The 17,856-nt window shown below is 40.4% G+C and overlaps 1 protein-coding gene across 6 annotated transcripts in view; it reads right to left on the bottom strand.

Moving 5' to 3' along the window:
• The window catches only part of LOC125456117 (kelch-like ECH-associated protein 1), a 57,149-nt gene that overhangs the window by 26,139 nt on the left and 13,154 nt on the right, over nucleotides 1-17,856 (bottom strand). The window contains exons 1-2 of one of the 6 annotated variants that reach the window (XM_059647814.1): nucleotides 16,391-16,442; nucleotides 9,336-9,413 (exon numbers count right to left, since the gene is read on the bottom strand). The exons of 1 other annotated variant lie outside the window; for it this stretch is intronic. The gene's annotated coding sequence lies outside the window, so the exon portion shown is untranslated. 4 more of the 6 variants (XM_048538860.2, XM_048538862.1, XM_048538858.1 and 1 more) reach the window with 4 other exon arrangements.

Genomic DNA, 17,856 nt, shown 5'->3' with positions numbered 1-17,856 from the left:
TACTGTTTCTCCTGACGCAACTGAGTTGCAAATTCAGCAACTGCTTTGAGAATTTAATTTCAGGTATATATGAATTACTTGCCCTGACAATACAGCTGGCTTTTGAACAAGTAACTCCTCAGTGCTGGGGAACTCAACTTGGAGGTGGACATGACTGTTGGATCATCTTTTGGATTTGAACGATTTTGTGAAGCACATGGGGTCACCACTGCCTGGTAAACCACAATCTTAGTCTTGGGTGAGATCGTGGGTCTCAAACACGGTCTTCTTCCATCAGGGAAAGACTCAATTGTCACATAGGAGAAGATGGTGAATGTTGTCATCTATGCATCCCTTCATGGACAGGAAGCTTCTAAGATTTAGAAATGGTCAATATTTTCCAGGATTTTGCTGTTGATTTTAATTTGGAGGGAGGTGTTTGATTGTGGGATTGAGTAGGAAGAGGGCTTTGTTTTCTGGGTGTTTAGTGGAAGGCTCATTTACCCACTTGCTTCAAGGAGGCGACAATTACCTGAAGCTCAGATTGAGTCAGCGCAAACAAGCATTATTTACATACTGAAGTGCTAAGGCTGAAGCAACCCGACATTGATTATCATTCGCTGGGCCTGTCAACATTTGAGATTTCCTGAGAAAGTCTGTTGGTTAGGGTAGAGATGAAAAAAACATATTGCATAATCTTCCCCAGTGTCGTACATCATCCCAGGTATTCATGCCTCACCAATAGAAAGCTCTTTCTCTTTCACATGCTGCCACTTATAATTTTCTTCATAAATCATATTTTAAAATATAATCCTAAAACACAATTCATTATCTAATCGACACCATGACCAGGGTTCCAAAAAAATTTGACAGGGTGCTAGACACAGGCTCTTCACGATTTCAACACATGCAGTCAGCTCTTAATCACCAAACTAAGTTCCCCATGTGCGCATACACACAGGATACAAAGACATCTATGTTAAGAACTTAAGTGGAAAAGATGAGAGCATAGAATCACAGAATTTTACAGTACGTAAGGAAGCCAATGAACCCGTCATATCTGTACTGGTTCCCAAAAGACCCAGCCACCTAGTCCCATTTTCCAACCCTACTGCCGTAGCCCTCGAAACTAAGCACTTTCAAATTGATATCTAACTCTTTTGAAACCTTTGATGGAATCCAATTTAACCACTCTCCTAGGCAGTACATTCCAAATCCTAACAACTCTGTAGTTTCTCATCTCACTCCTAACTCTCTCTTGAGAACATGACCCCTAGTTACTGCCATCCATTGCCCAGTAGGAATTCAGTGCCATTGCAGGATTAATCAGAAGGAAAGAAAAAGAGATTTATTATTTAGGCCACTGAAAAAGGATAAATATATCTTGATGGAAACTGCCACCTGAAGTTTCTCTGATGCTGCACGCCAAGGAATAATTGCATTGCAAAACAACAATCTCCTTAAAATTGTTTTCAAAACAAAAGGGAAATGTACATTGTAATGAACGAACTGAATCACGGATGGAGGCCAATATGGTGCAGAACTTCACTGGAGGGAAATAACTCCAATCCATTCCATTCCCTTTCTAAAATCAAACAGTAGAGAACTTGAGGCCTAAATTTTTGTAGAAGTTGAAATCCCTTTTTAAGCATCCTCAACTCTCAATGTTGGTTTGCACCTTAAATTGCAGTGGTGTTGTTACATGGTCAAAAGAAAACTCTTCAATTGGTTTAATAATGTCCCTTTACAAGAGGAAATTTGCCCTCTTATCTGGTCTGGCCTACATGTAATTCAACTTCTCTCTGAAATGGTCTGGCAACTCAAGACTATGGATGGTCTAGTTCAAAGACAATCAGAATGAGTTACAAGCACTGGCCTGTCCAGCACACCCATATTCCAAGAAAAAGTAAAAAAATGAAAGAAAATAAGTCATAAAAGAGTAATACAATTAGACTTTGTGTACCCTAATCTAGAGGAGACAACAACTGGGCAGGCCATATACAATACGGCCTTTCCTACAAGAAAATGAGAGCAACAGCCATATTTGACTGACTGTGGCATCAAGGAGCCCTAGCAAAACTGGAATTAATGGGTATCAGGGCAAACTCTCCAAGTCACATCTGGCACATAGGAAGATAGTTATGATTACTGGAGGTCAGTCATTTCAGTTCCAGGATATCTCTGCAGGGGTTCCACATGGCAGTGTCCTAGGTCCAAACATCTTCAACTCCTTCAATGATCTTCCCACCATCAGAATGTCAGAAGTGGCAGCATTTGCCAATGGATGCACAATGTTCAGCACCATTCACGACTCCTCAGATACTGAGGCAAACCATGTTCAAATGCAATAGATCTGGCAAATACCTAGGCTGGGCAGATAAATGGCAAGTTACAGTTGCACCAAACAATTCTCACCACTGCTCCTTTTATTCAATGGTGTTAACATTACTAAATGCCACCCCCCCCCACCAACTGTCAACATCTTGGGGGTTACCATTGACCAGAAGCTCAACTGAACTCACCGTATAAACAATGGCTAGAACAGCAGACCTAGCAGAGGCTAGGAATACTGTGGTGTGCAACTCACCTTCTGACTCCCCAAAGTCTGCCCACCATCTGCACAGCAGAAGTCAGCAGTGTGATGGGATACTCCTGCCTGGATAAGTGCAGCTCCACCAATGCACCATCCAGGACAAAGCAGCCCACTTAACTGGCACATCCAGAAGCATTCACTTCCTCCACCAGTGACACTCAGTCATAGCAGTGTGTACTATCTACAAGATGCACCGCAGAAGCTCATCACTGCTCTTCAGACAGCACTTTTCAGACCCCCAACCACTTCCGTCTAGAAGGACAAGGGCAGCGGACACATGGGATCACCACCACCTGCAAGTTCCCCTCCAAGCCATCCTGACTTGGAAATATATTGCTGTTCCTTCATGGTCATTAAAGGTATAATCCTGGAATTTCCTCCCTAAGAGCATTGTGGGTCAAACTACACACTCAGATTGCAGCAAGTCAATAAAGCAGCTCACTACATCCATGTCAAGGGCAATAAATGCTGGCCGGCCAGTGACGCCCACAAGTGAATAAAAGATCAACTTAGGATATTCTTAACTAGTGTAGGTCTTTCCAATATTCACTGTTTAGAAATGCACAATTGTCTGAAGAAGGTATTGAAGGATTACAGTAATAGCATGAGTCAGCGGTTTCAGGAAAGGAGGAGTGATAAAGGGATGAATAAATATTTTCCTTAGTTTTCCTCGTGACTCAGGATACAAGTGTGGCATGGCACTCAGCCATGTAGACCAGGAAGATACAAAGTTTATGCTGACTGCCAAATTGCTATTTTTTTATGAAACAATAGCATTTCACAGTTTGATCCCATCCACAAACAAACGTTATCAGTGTACACAAGCAGAAAAAATTGATTTATTCTTTTTCTTAATCCAAGATGTTGAAGCTATTACAGCAGCACTGGCTACTTCAACTAAGCAGTTAGCTTCAGCACAAGGATTAGACCTAGTCCATTTGATTTAGTAATGCGCCATGTTTCATACTTGTCAATGAATAACTGGGAACCTCAATTTTTTTTGAACGTACTCGCTTTATCAAGTGCAAGGTTTTGCACAAGTGACATCGGAATGCCAGTGTTACTACAATACCAAGCATTTATAACAATCTACTGAAAATTTTTAACTAACATTTTCATTGCATAAATCAGACCAAAACCACGTACGCAGATCCTTGAAAGTTGCCACCCAGGTTGACAGGGCTGTTAAGAAGGCATACAGTGTTTTAGCTTTTATTAATAGAGGGATCGATTTCCAGAACCAAGAGGTTATGCTGCAGCTGTACAAAACTCTGGTGCGGCCATACTTGGAGTATTGTGTACAGTTCTGGTCACCGCATTGTAAGAAGGATGTGGAAGCTTTGGAAAGGGTGCAGAGGAGATTTACTAGGGTGTTGCCTGGTATGGAGGGAAGGTCTTACGAGGAAAGGCTGAGGGACTTGAGGCTGTTTTCATTAGAGAGAAGAAGGTTGAGAGGTGACTTAATTGAGACATAAAATAATCAGAGGGTTAGATAGGGTGGATAGGGAGAGCCTTTGTCCTAGGATGGTGACGGCAAGCACGAGGGGGCATAGCTTTAAATTGAGGGGTGAAAGATATAGGACAGATGTCAGAGGTAGTTTCTTTACTCAGAGAGTAGTAAGGGAATGGAACGCTTTGCCTGCAACGGTAGTAGATTCACCAACTTTAGAATTTAAGTCGTCATTGTATAAGCATATGGAAGCACATGGAAGCACATAGGTTAGATGGGCTTGAGATCGGTATGACAGGTCGACACAACATCGAGGGCCGAAGGGCCTGTACTGTGCTGTAATGTTCTATGTTCTAAAACAAAAACTTGTTTGATCTCCAGTATCTATGTTTAAATCCATGTGAATTGTGGCATTGCAATCTCATCTCATTCTTAAGAATTCAACTTGAAATAAGTTTGATGTATCACAATCCAAAAAGATAATTGATGCAGGAAATGGAGGCAACAAATTAGCAAGGAAGAGAGGTGTACACAAGAGAAGGAGGAATGGGACAAGAGTACAAGAGACTGAGGGTATCGAAATCTGAATAGCCATAACAATGGTAATAAGGATGGGGGAGCAAATTAGATCGCCCACAAATACTAATCATTGCTGGCTTGCTGAAAAGTAAGCATGTATGATCAGGCCCCACAATGGGACGGAATACAAAGGAAAACTAATTGGATTGATTATTACTTCTGGGATGAGTATGTGTCTTTCTTAGGATTAAAATCTTTGATCATATGTATCAGAGAAACAAAGTCAATCCAAGTTATTATTCTCCATTTAAACAATGATTCAGTGTGACTGCACACTACAGCTCTCCTGTCTGAACAGCAGCTTGTGCATGTGCACCAGCAGCACGCAAAGCACATTTATCTCAAGGGTAAATTAAACAGGTACAAACGTCACATGTCATGTCTCCCCTGTCTCTGGGTGTAGAATGTGTATTCCTCACATGTACATTCACACATTTGCATGCTTCCAACTCCTGGAATAGATTAAAAATATTTACATGGTGTCAATTTAATTACTTCTATTAGTTTACAGCAATTCTTCTTGTGTCCTCAGACATGAAACATAATTATAAGTGCATCCTGTTCTTCAATGCAGTACTGTCAGGGGAAGGGTAATGTGGAAGCTGGAAGTTTCAATATGAATGTTAGGTGTCTATTTAAAAGAAATCCATCAGCATTCTGCATAGAAACTACAAGGGTTTCCAAACTTTGAAAACTAAATCAATGTATAGCAATTACAGCTGACTCCTGAGAATTTTAAATGCATTCAATAATTTTAAGTGAACAATGAAAAATTATGCTCTGATTATCAAGCCTTCAGTTTCTTTTTACTTATACTGTCAAAATTCATCATTTTAATCCCCTATAACCAAGTCTCCATTTATCTTTCTGTACTTCTATAGAGAAAATTTAATCTTTTCCAATTAATTCACAACTGCAATTCCATTGGGAACCATTCGAACAAATTCTTATGTACTCTCTCTAAATCATTCACAGCTTTCTTGAAATGCAGATCCTAGAATCTGACTGCAGCCCAAGCCAGTGTTAGAATCATAGAATCCGTATGAGTTAAAGCAAACTATTCGGCCCCTCAAATCCACACCATCCCTCTGAACAGTATCTCACCCAGACCTACCTCCCTACCCTGTCCCTGTAACCCTACATTTCCCTAGGCTACTCCACCTAACCTAAACACCCCTGGTTACAGTGGGCAGTTTAGCATGGCCAATCCATCTAACCTGCACAAAAACAAAGTTTCTAGAAAAGTTCAGCAGGTCTGGCAGTATCTGTGAAGGAAAAGCAGAGTTAATGTTACAGGTCCAGTGACCCTTCCACAGAACTGACCTGCACATCTTTGGGCAATGGGAGGAAACTGGTGCACCTGGAGGGAACCCACACAGACAGAGTGAAAATAAACTCCTCACATCAGCCACCCAAGAGTGGAATCAAACTCGGGTCCCTGGTGCTGTGAGGCAGTAGTGCTAACAATTGAGCCACCATGCCGCCCTTTTATTTAGGTTTAGCACAACCTCTGACTTTTACACTCCTGTGCTGCTATTACAAAGCCTAAAATCCCACATTTTAATAGATGATTTTGATAACTTATCCTACTGTTTTTAAAGCTGTGCACAAACACCAGATTTATCTTTTTCATCATCACTGAAATTAACCATTTAGTATATACTAGCACCCATTTTACCAACCAAAACGTATCACTTCATTGTTCTGTATTGAATTTTGTACGATGCAATCACCCATTCCATTAACTTGCCCCTGTCCTCCTGAAATCTATTATCATCTTCCTCATCTTTACTACATTTCCAAGTTTTGCATTGTCTGCAAATTTTGAAATTGTACTCAGTATCCATACATCCAAGCCATTACATGTATACCAAAAACAGTCAGTACTGAGCATTGGGATATCCCACAATATACCTTCCTCCGGTCTGGAAAACTACGTCCAGCTGTTCACCACAACTATATTCTACACCCTAGTTAACACTGTACATTGGCCTCTACCGCTTTGTTTATCCCATGCGCACATAAACAACGTAAAATGCTCTTGTACTTTGTTCCCTGAAATTGCTCAATTAAGATGAACAGTTGAAACTGTGAGAGTTGGTGGCAAAGTAATTTGAAAAATGTGTAATTTTAAAAGTCTCAATGACAGGTTTATGACAAAAACTCTTCTGCATTTAATTTTTCTGAGTATTACTTGGTCGACCATAAGTTGCATTTTGCTGAATCACTGCAGCAGTTATTAAACATGTATACAGACTGCTGTCAGTTATTGCAACCAAGAAAAAAGGAAACAATTTATTAATAAAGTATATCCTTTGCAACTTTGGTCAGATTTTGTTCTCTTGACAGGAATATAAAAATTGAACTCATCTTGTACATAACCGCAAACACACCTAAAAGTTCTGTTTCAATACGTTTGCTCTTAACAGACCACAGTGAAATCTTAGGTGATATCTAATGGCTTCTGTACAGCTGTGTTTCTAAAGTGAAAACCAAAAGAACTGTGGATGTTGTAGATCAGAAACAAAAAACAGAAATTGCTGGAAAAGCTCAGCAAAACTGGCAGCATCTGCAGAGAGAAATCACAGTTAGTGTTTTGGGTTGAGTGACCCATCCTCAGAACCCTTCTTGAAGCAGCAATTACAAAGCTGATTATCTCTACATTACTGGCATTGATAAATTCCAGTGATTTCAACGAACCGCATTAATAACAATTTTTTGCATTATCTATAGGTTGCGAAGTTTATTGTAAGTAGAAGCACCAGCATACGTGGTTTCACAAGTTGAAAACAATACACCTTTCACCTGAAAGGATTCCAAATGCAAAATGAACTTTCTCCAGGAACACACCTTTTATCACCTATTTACTCATATTTGCACCAACTAATCAAAGGGGAAGCCATCTCCACCCAATATTATTCCAAAAGATCCGTGGATCATTCTAAATCCGAACCAATGTACTAAACGTTATCAGACTATTCAACCATGAATACGCTAAAACTGAATCAGCTGTCATTTCACATCTGCATGCATGCACTATGAAGTGGGAATGCCAGAAACAGGAACTGGAACACTTAGGTGTTGCTTTTTCACTTCTTTTGTCTTTGAGCCAAATATTAGGTCAATTGGACAAAGATCAAACTCATTACAGAGCAGAGAGATTGAACTAGGACTATACTGAACACGTACTTATCAAAATGGCCTGTTGAGCAGTTCAATGGATGCTTTTAACATTTCATATTTACATTATCAGACCTTACAATAATCAGTATTGCTTTGGATTTAAAAAGCACTGTCAAGACCTGTAATCACAAAATAATAGCGCTGATAAATGACATCTTGTCAAAGCTCTTTGTCTTGCATTTGTCAGTACAATTCACAAGAATAGCAACTCAGGGGGAAAGATACACTTATGTAGTATTAGAGGTGACTGCTGATTGGTAGAGATACTGCTAAGGAGAATGTATCAGTGAATGACAATTGACAGCTGACCGCAAGATTTTATTTAAATCAGGCAGGTTGACTGAACTTGCAAAGCATTGCCCTAAGAAATGAACCAGCCAATGGATGGCACCTATTTTGGTGAGTTGAAACAGGAGCATTGCATGTACATATCCTCTCTGAACACAAAGAACAGGGCCTTGTGTATTAATATATGTAACTTCCTGTACATGCAAACTTGCAACATGGAAGTCCAGCTGACAATCCTAGTTTGTCAGCTCAATTCTTTGCACACTAAATAAATTTAAATGTTGTCTATTTGCAGAATCACACCTAATGTCGACTGTTGCAAATTTTACAAATGTGCGCTTGTAGGGTACAGTCAGTACCTTGCTTGTTATGAATAGCCAAAAGGATATTATTTGATACAATCTGCCAGGCTTTGAGACGTATGGCCTACATATCTAGTATCATGCCAGGACTGATATTCACATACCCCTATTACTCATTTGAGAGATAAACAGAACATTTTTTGGCTTGATGGTAGCATACTGTCATGATGAACATAATTCACGTTGGCGTGGCATGGTAGCAGAGTGAAATGGCCATCTTCACCTATTGCCCAGACATTTGAGACACCTTCTAATCTGAGCTACACTGGCACTTTTCAGGACCAGAAATAATGGCCTTAGAGCAGATAACCTGATTATTTGGCCAGGTGACCATTCTTCATGTGAAATGTCATCATAAGGGATAATGGGGAAAATGTTGGACACCTCCTTGCATACTATATAAATTTTCAGACTTGTCCAACTAAAGTCTGATCCCATGTCTCCAGTGCAGATGAACATGCGTCTTGTTTCAGTATCTGCTACTATCTCTAACTTGGATAGGACCCAATAACCAGAGGCATAACTACCCCAACTGATTAAGAATTGCTTCTGAAAAGTTTCAATTTGTTTATAATTTTAACTTTCAAATGATTCAGACCAAAGCATAATTTTGAGATGTCAGAAATGTTTCTTCCTACATGCCTTAGTCAAATTTTGTTCAATAACAGTTCCAACAGCTGTTCTCAGCCTAAAGGTTGTGAGCCAGTGCCAAAGAATAGAATGGAGAATTAAAACATGACAATCTATAACTTTTAACCTTAGCTCTTGAACAGTTTTTTTCTTGTTGGAAGATCTTTGGCCTCCAACATGAGGAAAATAGTTTGAAAATGATTTATTTTAAAGAAAGTTTGTAGTAACATAATAACATAATATTTGGATGAACCTGAATAGTTGAAGTCACCTGGCTTTCAGTTTCTACTCCAGTCACGACTGATTACACTTCCAAGATTCACCATGGTTCAGTTTGAATTCCTCATTGCTTTTCCAGGTCACAGGACAATTGGGTGGAAAAATTAGCATAAGTTATGATGTGATTGCACAAACTGAATAGCTAAGAGATTCAACAACTATATCATCACAAATGTGCACTCAAGATTTTTTAATAGTGTAGATGGAATATTTCAATTTTATTAAGTCTACTAATAGTAATCAAAAATGCAATTCATGACACTGTTAATTTTTGTATGGCAAGGATTTTTCCCTATATTACTAGAGAAATTTAAAATAAAGTTATCCCCACTTCATATCCCTGCATGAATTCTGGAAAATAAGTTAAAGCAATTTAAAATGTTCTCTCCCGAGTAACGAATCATTTGCTGTCACTTCAGCAAAACACAAGGAAATCTCAGCTTTCATTATTCACTAATAGTTCTCTCCACACTTGACTCTATTCTCTAACAGCTCCCATCGCACATGTTGTTCTTTTCACTAACAGCTGTCACTACACACATTTTCTTTCTATCCACAAACAACCCTCATTACATATACTGCTCCCTTTTCACTTATATCTATGCTGTGCAGGTTATAGGGCTTTTCTTTATCCACTACTGGAGACCGAATTTGCCCTCTCCTTCATTTTGGACAATATTGGCAATGCTTAAATAGGAGAAATAATTGTAACAGAAACAAAGTTGCTGGAAAAACTCAGCAGGTCTGGCAGCATCTGTGAAGGAAAAAACAGAGTTAACGTTTCAGGTCCGATGACCCTTCCTCAGAACCAATAGTGGCTCGGAAAACATCAGTTTACACACAGAAAAAAGGGTGTGGGGATGGGTTGAGAGAAAATGATAGGATAGAGCCTAAAGAGAGAGAACAGCAGTTGGACAGAGAGTTGATAACGATCAGGCTGGGAAGGGGAATAGCTGTTAATGAGGAGTATTAGTGACTAACAACAGGCGGTGTGTAATGGCAGGCCATGTGGTCGGTTGAAAGGACCCTCCAAAATGTCCATCCTCTTCCTCAACCAAAGATTCCCCAGCTCCGTTGTCAACAGTGCCAACAACCAGGTCCGACCCATCTCCTGCACTTCCGCCTTCACCCCTTTTCTTCCCTCCGCAATAGCGATAGGGTTCCCCTTGTCCTTATCCACCATCCCACCAGCATCCACATCCAGGAGATCATCAGAGGTCATTTCCACCAACTCCAGCAAGTCCACCAACTCCAGCAAGATGCCACCATCACATACATTCCCTTCCCCTTCTCTCCCTTGTCTGCCTTCTGCAGGGACCATTCCCTCCAGGCCACCCTAATCCAAACTTCATTTACCCCCAACATCCCTACGGCACCTTCCCCTGTAACCAATGGAGGTACAACACCTGCCCATTTACCTCCTCGCTCCCCAGTATCCAAAGGCCCAAACATACCTTCCAGGTGAAGCAGCTCTTCACCTGCACTTCCCAGAATCTAGTCTATTGCATTCACTGCTCACAATGTGCTCTCCTCTACATTGAGGAAACAAAGCATAAACTGGGTGATTATGTCCTGCTTGCAAAGAAGACCCTCAGCTACCTGTTGCTTGCCACTTCAACACACCAAACTGTTCCCTGGCCAACATCTCTGTCTTGCTGCAGTGTTCCAGCAAAGCTCAACACAAGCTGGAAGAACAACATCTTATTTCTGCTTCGGGACCCCACAGCCCTCTAGACTCAATATCAAGTTCAATAATTTTAGGGCCTAAACTCTCCCATGTCCCAGCTCCCTACCCCACACACCAGGCCTTATTATCGCATAACCTGCTATTACACACCCCCTGTTGTTTGTCACTAATCGTCCTATTAACAACGATTCACCCTCTCAGCCTGATTGTTAGCAACTCCTTTGTCTGTCCAACTGCCCTTCTCTCTCTCTAGGCTCTAGCCTATCATTTACTCCCGGTCCCACACCCTCCCCTTTTTTCTGCATTTAAACTGATGTCTACCCAACCATCATCAGTTTCCAGGAAGGGTCACTGGACTTGAAATGGAAACTCTGTTTTTCCCTTCACAGATGCTGAGCTTTTCCAGCAACTTTGTTTTCATTCCTGATTTACAGCATCCTCAGTTCTGTCAGTATTTAGACATAATCACAACTTCTCAAATTTGAGTGGTCCTGGAGAAGATGACTAAACTTGTATTTATATCGTGCTTTTCACATCCCCTGGACATCCCAAATGCTTTCCAGCAAATTAGTAATTTTTTGAACTGCAAACATGGCAACCAATTTGCATATTGTGAAATCTCTCAAAAAGCAAATTGCTCAAATGATCGATTTAATCTATTTTGATGCTGTTACAAGTGTTAATTTGGGCAAGGAGCACAACTCCTCGGTACTTAACCGACACATTGAATAAGACCAACATCACCTGAACAGATCGTTAGGATCTGGACACAAAATCTCACTTAAAAGTTCCCTGATGATGCAACAATGTGACATGGATAGACATGGATAGGAAAAGACTAATTTGCAGAAACAAACAGCTAGATTGTTCAACACAATCTCATATTTACCTTTAAACTGAAAGGGTTAAATTAACTTCCCAACTGAGGTAACATCTACATGTTTACTGGCTGGCTCTAGTATAATTAAAATGACCTGGTGACTTTGGCAAAGGCATATAACAAATGGAAAGCAAAATCTTTGAAATGGTTGGGAAAATGTCACATTTCCCTGTGTCATTCAACAAGAGTGATATACGAGTTTAATTTACAACATATATGAATAATAGAATTGCAAACAGTTCTCTCAGGACAGGTCTCTCACTTTCACAAAACAGCTGACATCACCCCTTCAAAAAACTATCAACTCCTCCAACCTTGCAAACCAATGCCTCATACATCTCCCAAATCCTTCAAAGTGTTTCCACTTACCAAATTTGGGCCCATCTTTCCCAAAACTCTAAATGTGAATGTCTACAATCAGGATTCTACAAATACTACTGCATCAACACAACTCTCCTTAAAAAAAAATCACAAATTACATTCTACATGCAGGCAAACTATACTTTCCTATATTTCAACATAGTTAACTGTGGGTGTAAGTTTGCTCGCTGAGCTGGAAGGTTCGTTTTCAGACGTTTCGTCACCATTCTAGGTAACATCATCAGTGAGCCTCCGGTGAAGCGCTGGTGTTATGTCAAAACTCGATAGTTAACTGTACCGTTCTCCTCTAAAACTATCTCTCCACTGTCATTTAGGTACGTGCGACTGTTCTCAACTGGTTCCACTCATATTTATCCAATCATGGCCAGAAAATTTCCAACAATGGTTTATCTTTCCAATCTTTCACTATGACCTCTGGTTTCTGTCAAGGATCCACTCCAGCATTCAAGAACCCTCAATTCACATCCACACGCAGCTCTTCAGTGACATAATCCAAAAACATGTCTCTTTTCACAAGTATGTTGATGACTCCCAGTTAAAATACTAGCACCTCTCACAACTCCTCTCCTGTTTTGAAATCAAACTGCTTCTCTATCAACTAGTCCTAGATGGACAGAATTTCCTCCAATTCAATACTGAGGATACTGAAATAACTCATTAGTCCTCATCACAATTTCTGCTTCCTGCCACTTTGGCTCTATGCCTCTCCTTGTCAGCTGTCTGACAGTAAATCAGACTGCTTGCAACCTGTGTCATATTTGAGGCAAGATGAGCTTTCAAATACTTATTCACACCAAGGTTGTATATTTCCATTTCTACAACATCGCCCAACTCTGTGGTGCCTCAGATCTTTGCTGAAACTCACGTGTTATGTCCAGAATTTGTTATTCTATAGCATCCTAGTCAGCCTCCCACATCCTACCCTCTATATTTGAAATCACTCAAAATTCTGTCTCCTTTGTTCTAATGCAACCAAATCGCATTGTTAATCAAATTTGGCTCCCAAACAAGTAATGCCTTGATTTTAAAATTTTTATTCTTTTTAAACAGATCTGTCCTTGACTTGGCATTCTCCCTATGTTCTCTAGCCAAGTATGCTCCTCTAATTTTAGCCAGTTGAACATTATTAGTTTCAAATTGCTCCACCGTTGGTGGCCACTGTTATAACTCCTGTATGGACTGATAACATCACAATGTTCAAAGGAACCAAAGAAGAAGATTTTATATTTGAAGAGTTTTGCTGCAACAAAAACCTGAAACTAATGCAAATGAAGTAGGCCTTATGAAACATGACAAATGAGACCCACACTTCTGGTAGATAGATACCATGAAAAGGAACAGTCCAATGGTCAATTCTAATCATCCAGAGCTTCACTTCCTCCTGCTACAAAAAAGTGACCTGTGATAATCATTCCACTCCATGTTCAAGTTTTCTGAATTCAATGACCAAAATACACCTTGATGACTCTGATGTTCCACTAAATAAACCCACCCCATGCCCACTCTGTTCTGTTGAATAGAAACTGAACTCTCAAAAGCATCCTGCTTGGTCATTAGTACAAAACAGCTCAACATGCTTTCCCATGACAGCTCCTTGGTTTCTGAGTTTCAAACAGCAGCTACCATTCATCAGAGAGATATTGTGAAAAGGTGATTAAAAAGTAATGCCCCCACCTTAATGGGCTTCTGTTTGAATTCTGTGGCAACCAAATCATATGGGCTTGTACTGAGCAAAGTGTTTATCCAGAATTCTCTTATTTACTTTGTATTCAAGATACTTTACGATGTGTCATGTTTTGAAATGTTCAGCACTCAAAACATCATGCCTTCAGCTCCTAAACCCTAAGCTCTGGGATATACTGTGTAAACTTCTCCTCTTCTTTACCTTGCTTTCTCTTTTCCAATGCGCTCCTTTAAAAAATGACCTCTGAGTAAGCTTATGATCACCTTCCCTAATCTCATTATGTGGCAATCTCATATAAACAATTGCTTTTGTGAAGTACCTTAGAACATTTTATTATGTGAAAATGTTGTATAAAAATAAAGTTATTTTTAGAAATGTTGCAAGTGAACAAGGCATAATCAGGTTACTGTTGAACTGAGATAATAAAATGTGAGGCTGGATGAACACAGCAGGCCAAGCAGCATCTCAGGAGCACAAAAGCTGACGTTTAGGGCCTGGACCCTTCATCAGACCTCTCTGATGAAGGGTCCAGGCCCGAAACGTCAGCTTTTGTGCTCCTGAGATGCTGCTTGGCCTGCTGTGTTCATCCAGCCTCACATTTTATTATCTTGGAATTCTCCAGCATCTGCAGTTCCCATTATCTCTGATACTGTTGAACTGAGCCTGTCATAAATGGATATTTTGAAAAGGAATGAACAGGTATATATGAATTGTATTGGGAATTTGAATTTGGAAGTATATTCAGAATTGTCCTATGGAATCCAAAAAATTTGGGTTGATTATAACATGCTTTTTTACCTGCACACTTAAAATACTACTGCATGCACAAATCTGTAAGTAAGTACTTAAAGCTTCAGTACCTTGTACTTTAGGATAAACAGATACAGCATTTGACTATAAATTAGTACACTCTCCTTCAGTTCTGCCCTGAAAAGCATAAACTGACAAGTCTTGGAGTGGAGCTTGAACACTTACCCTCCTGACTGCTAGAATGTGAAGACAATCACTCTCTAATTAAGCATCTGTATGAACCCACGTCCGGTCAGTCCTGTTAAAATCTAAATTTCTGTAACTGAACATTCCAGTACAGTTGAATCATCGTGTGTTCTTTGAAGTTGAAGCTCACTCTATCAGCAGCTTTAGTCAGAAATTGTCATCCATACACATTTTGGTCCGATAGTTTATGATAACCGGATAGGTCAAATTTTGTGCTCCTAAGATGCTGCTTGGCCTGCTGTGTTCATCCAGCTCCATGCTTTGTTATCTTGGATGTTCCAGCATCTGCAGTTTCCATTATCTCGGGTCAAATTTTATTGCTGTTTGATATTGCGGAATTGCTTTAACCAATGATTACATACTGCAATTTCAGTTTTGGTTTTAAAAAAGGCTGCTCAATTTAGAGAGAAGTTCTGACAAAGGTGATTACTGCTCAACATAAATAATAGATATTTTAGCAGCTCAAAATCACCCAGTTTAGTCTTCAAATGTCTAGTGTAGTCAAACATCAAATAACACTGGAGTAAGTGATGCAATTCATTCAAAGCTATCAAACTCCTAACCTGTCAGAATTTAGGCGAGTCCCCCAGGACTGGAAACTCAACGATGAAACACAAATAATAAATGATCACAAAACGTTAACAAGCAAGGGAACAAAATCCTGTTTTCGGCAGCAGGTGAACTTCGCACAAGATCCCTCCACACGCAATGCCTCTTTACAATAATACACGTTTATATACACACACAACACACAATTACAATCTGACTAGTGTTTCAATAACAAGCTACTTACTGTAACTTTGTCATAACAAGGTGTAGATCTGAATGAACACAGCAGGCCAAGCAGCATTGAGGCTTCGCAGTGGGGTTAAAATTGTTTCAGAGATAGTAGGAACTTCAGATGCCGGATTATCTGAGATAATGCTGCTTGGTCTGCTGAGTTCATCCAGCTCTACACCTTGTTATCTCAGATTCTTCAGCATCTGCAGTTCCTACTGTCTCCAGTAACTTTGTTTTGAGGCTCAGAGTGCGAGCCCTGCTGGAGATGAACTATTTGATAATTTCTGAGGGTCAGGGCTGAACAGGCCAAAGGAAGCTCCAGCCACTTGATTTAATGGAGGAGCGAGGAAAAGGCCTCCATAACGTAATTCTGGCTTCAACCGAGGCTAAGGCCCAGGCTCATCGTCCCCTTCCCCGACCTCACCGCCACATAACTCAAGGAATAGCTGCATCAATGTATGCTGTAGTGAGTACAGATACACCAAGTGATGGTAGCATTATCTCTCGGACATACTAACCGCGGGTGATAGTCTCCGAGTCGTTATTAACGTTTATATTCCTGATTGTTCCCTAGTCACGGAAAGAATCTGCCGCTCTGACTCCACCCGGCCGCAGTCAGATAAATTACCCCCCCCTTACCCGTTCTCTGTGGGCTCTCTATCAGCTCGATCTTCAGCAGGCCATGGCCTCCCTCTCTCGCAAGCAGAAACACGATGACAGCTCCCGCCCATCTCCAGCCAATTGGCGGCACGCGCACGGAGTGACAACACAGCTAACCAACTGGAACGGAGGACCGCAGAGTGACAGTTCCTACATCCACTCGGATACGAAACTCTGATGGGCAGTTCCCACAGTCGCTGCAACCTTCTGGTGAAACCACCAATAGGAAGCCAGATAGCACAGGGGTTTGTATGTGATGAAACTGTCAATCATCTGCCGCACTCATGATGACTCGGCATCAATTGAAAGATTGTTTTGTCAGAGTAAAAGCTCCTTCGGGGCTCCGTGACTGGCCATGACGACATGAAGAGCCTTTACATTAATAAGTGTAGTGCGTTTAACCCAGTTGCGGCTTCTGAACAAAGTGTGACACGTCAGCAAGTTGCTATTTAGGCTGAGTCAGGGAGTGAGTTGCAAAGTGCAGGAACCCTGCAGCGTGCCGTAACAGACAAAGCAGTCATCACAAGTGGCAAACTAGTTTGTCTAGATTTTTATAAACAAAATATAAATGTTTGTGCCATTCCCTCAGGGAACCATTATACAATGAACAAAACAACAGTCTCTTAGCTAATCAGACTTCATATATCTTGATGCAGTTTCAAATCTGCGCTGTGGCTGTAAATGAACTAGGGCGGGGCTGTTGGGATCGTAGTATTCATTTATTTGTGGATTCTGAAAATTAAGTGGACTGCAGCTACATGCGTGACAATTGACTTGGTATTGGTACAGAAAGAGGTGAATGTATTTATACGATTAAGATCAGATTTATACCGCAGTATCAAATGTTGTTTAATAATGAATAAAAACCGAAAGAACTGCGAATGCTGTAAATCAGGAACAAAAACAGAAGTTGCTGGAAAAACTCAGCAGATCTGGCAGCCTCTGTGAAGAAAAAGAATCAGAGCTAACGTGTCTGGTCCGGTGACCCTTCCTCAGTTCTGGTTTTGTTGTTTAATTAATAATGCTTGACTGCGCTTTGTGGTTTTCACTATATTTAATGCGTTCTGTAAATGCCAGCGTTCGATTCGGGAATCTATTCCTGAACTAGTTCCTGTTCATTGTTAAACAGGAGTTAAGAGGAGTACTGGAATGTAGCTAACGAACTCTCTTAAGTTAGCACTCGTGCTATTATTACCATTATGGTGTCTCAGTCGAGAAAACTGAGGTGAGAGGGAGGACCTGATCAAGTTGATAATTTCAGAAATGATTACCGATAATAATCTTTTCCCATCTCTCCTCTGAACGTGGAGGATGTCAGATAGGACAATCGGAGATGGTGAATATTGGTAAAGCTGTAATAATTAAAACATTTCAATTATACTCAAATGGAACCATAGAAATTTTATTTTCTTTCACAGTGAAACAGATTTCATTGAGTTATGTCA

This window comes from Stegostoma tigrinum, chromosome 8 (genome assembly GCF_030684315.1).
Source record: "Stegostoma tigrinum isolate sSteTig4 chromosome 8, sSteTig4.hap1, whole genome shotgun sequence".
Taxonomy (NCBI): domain Eukaryota; kingdom Metazoa; phylum Chordata; class Chondrichthyes; order Orectolobiformes; family Stegostomatidae; genus Stegostoma; species Stegostoma tigrinum.
This window is presented reverse-complemented; position numbering and strand designations above follow the sequence as displayed.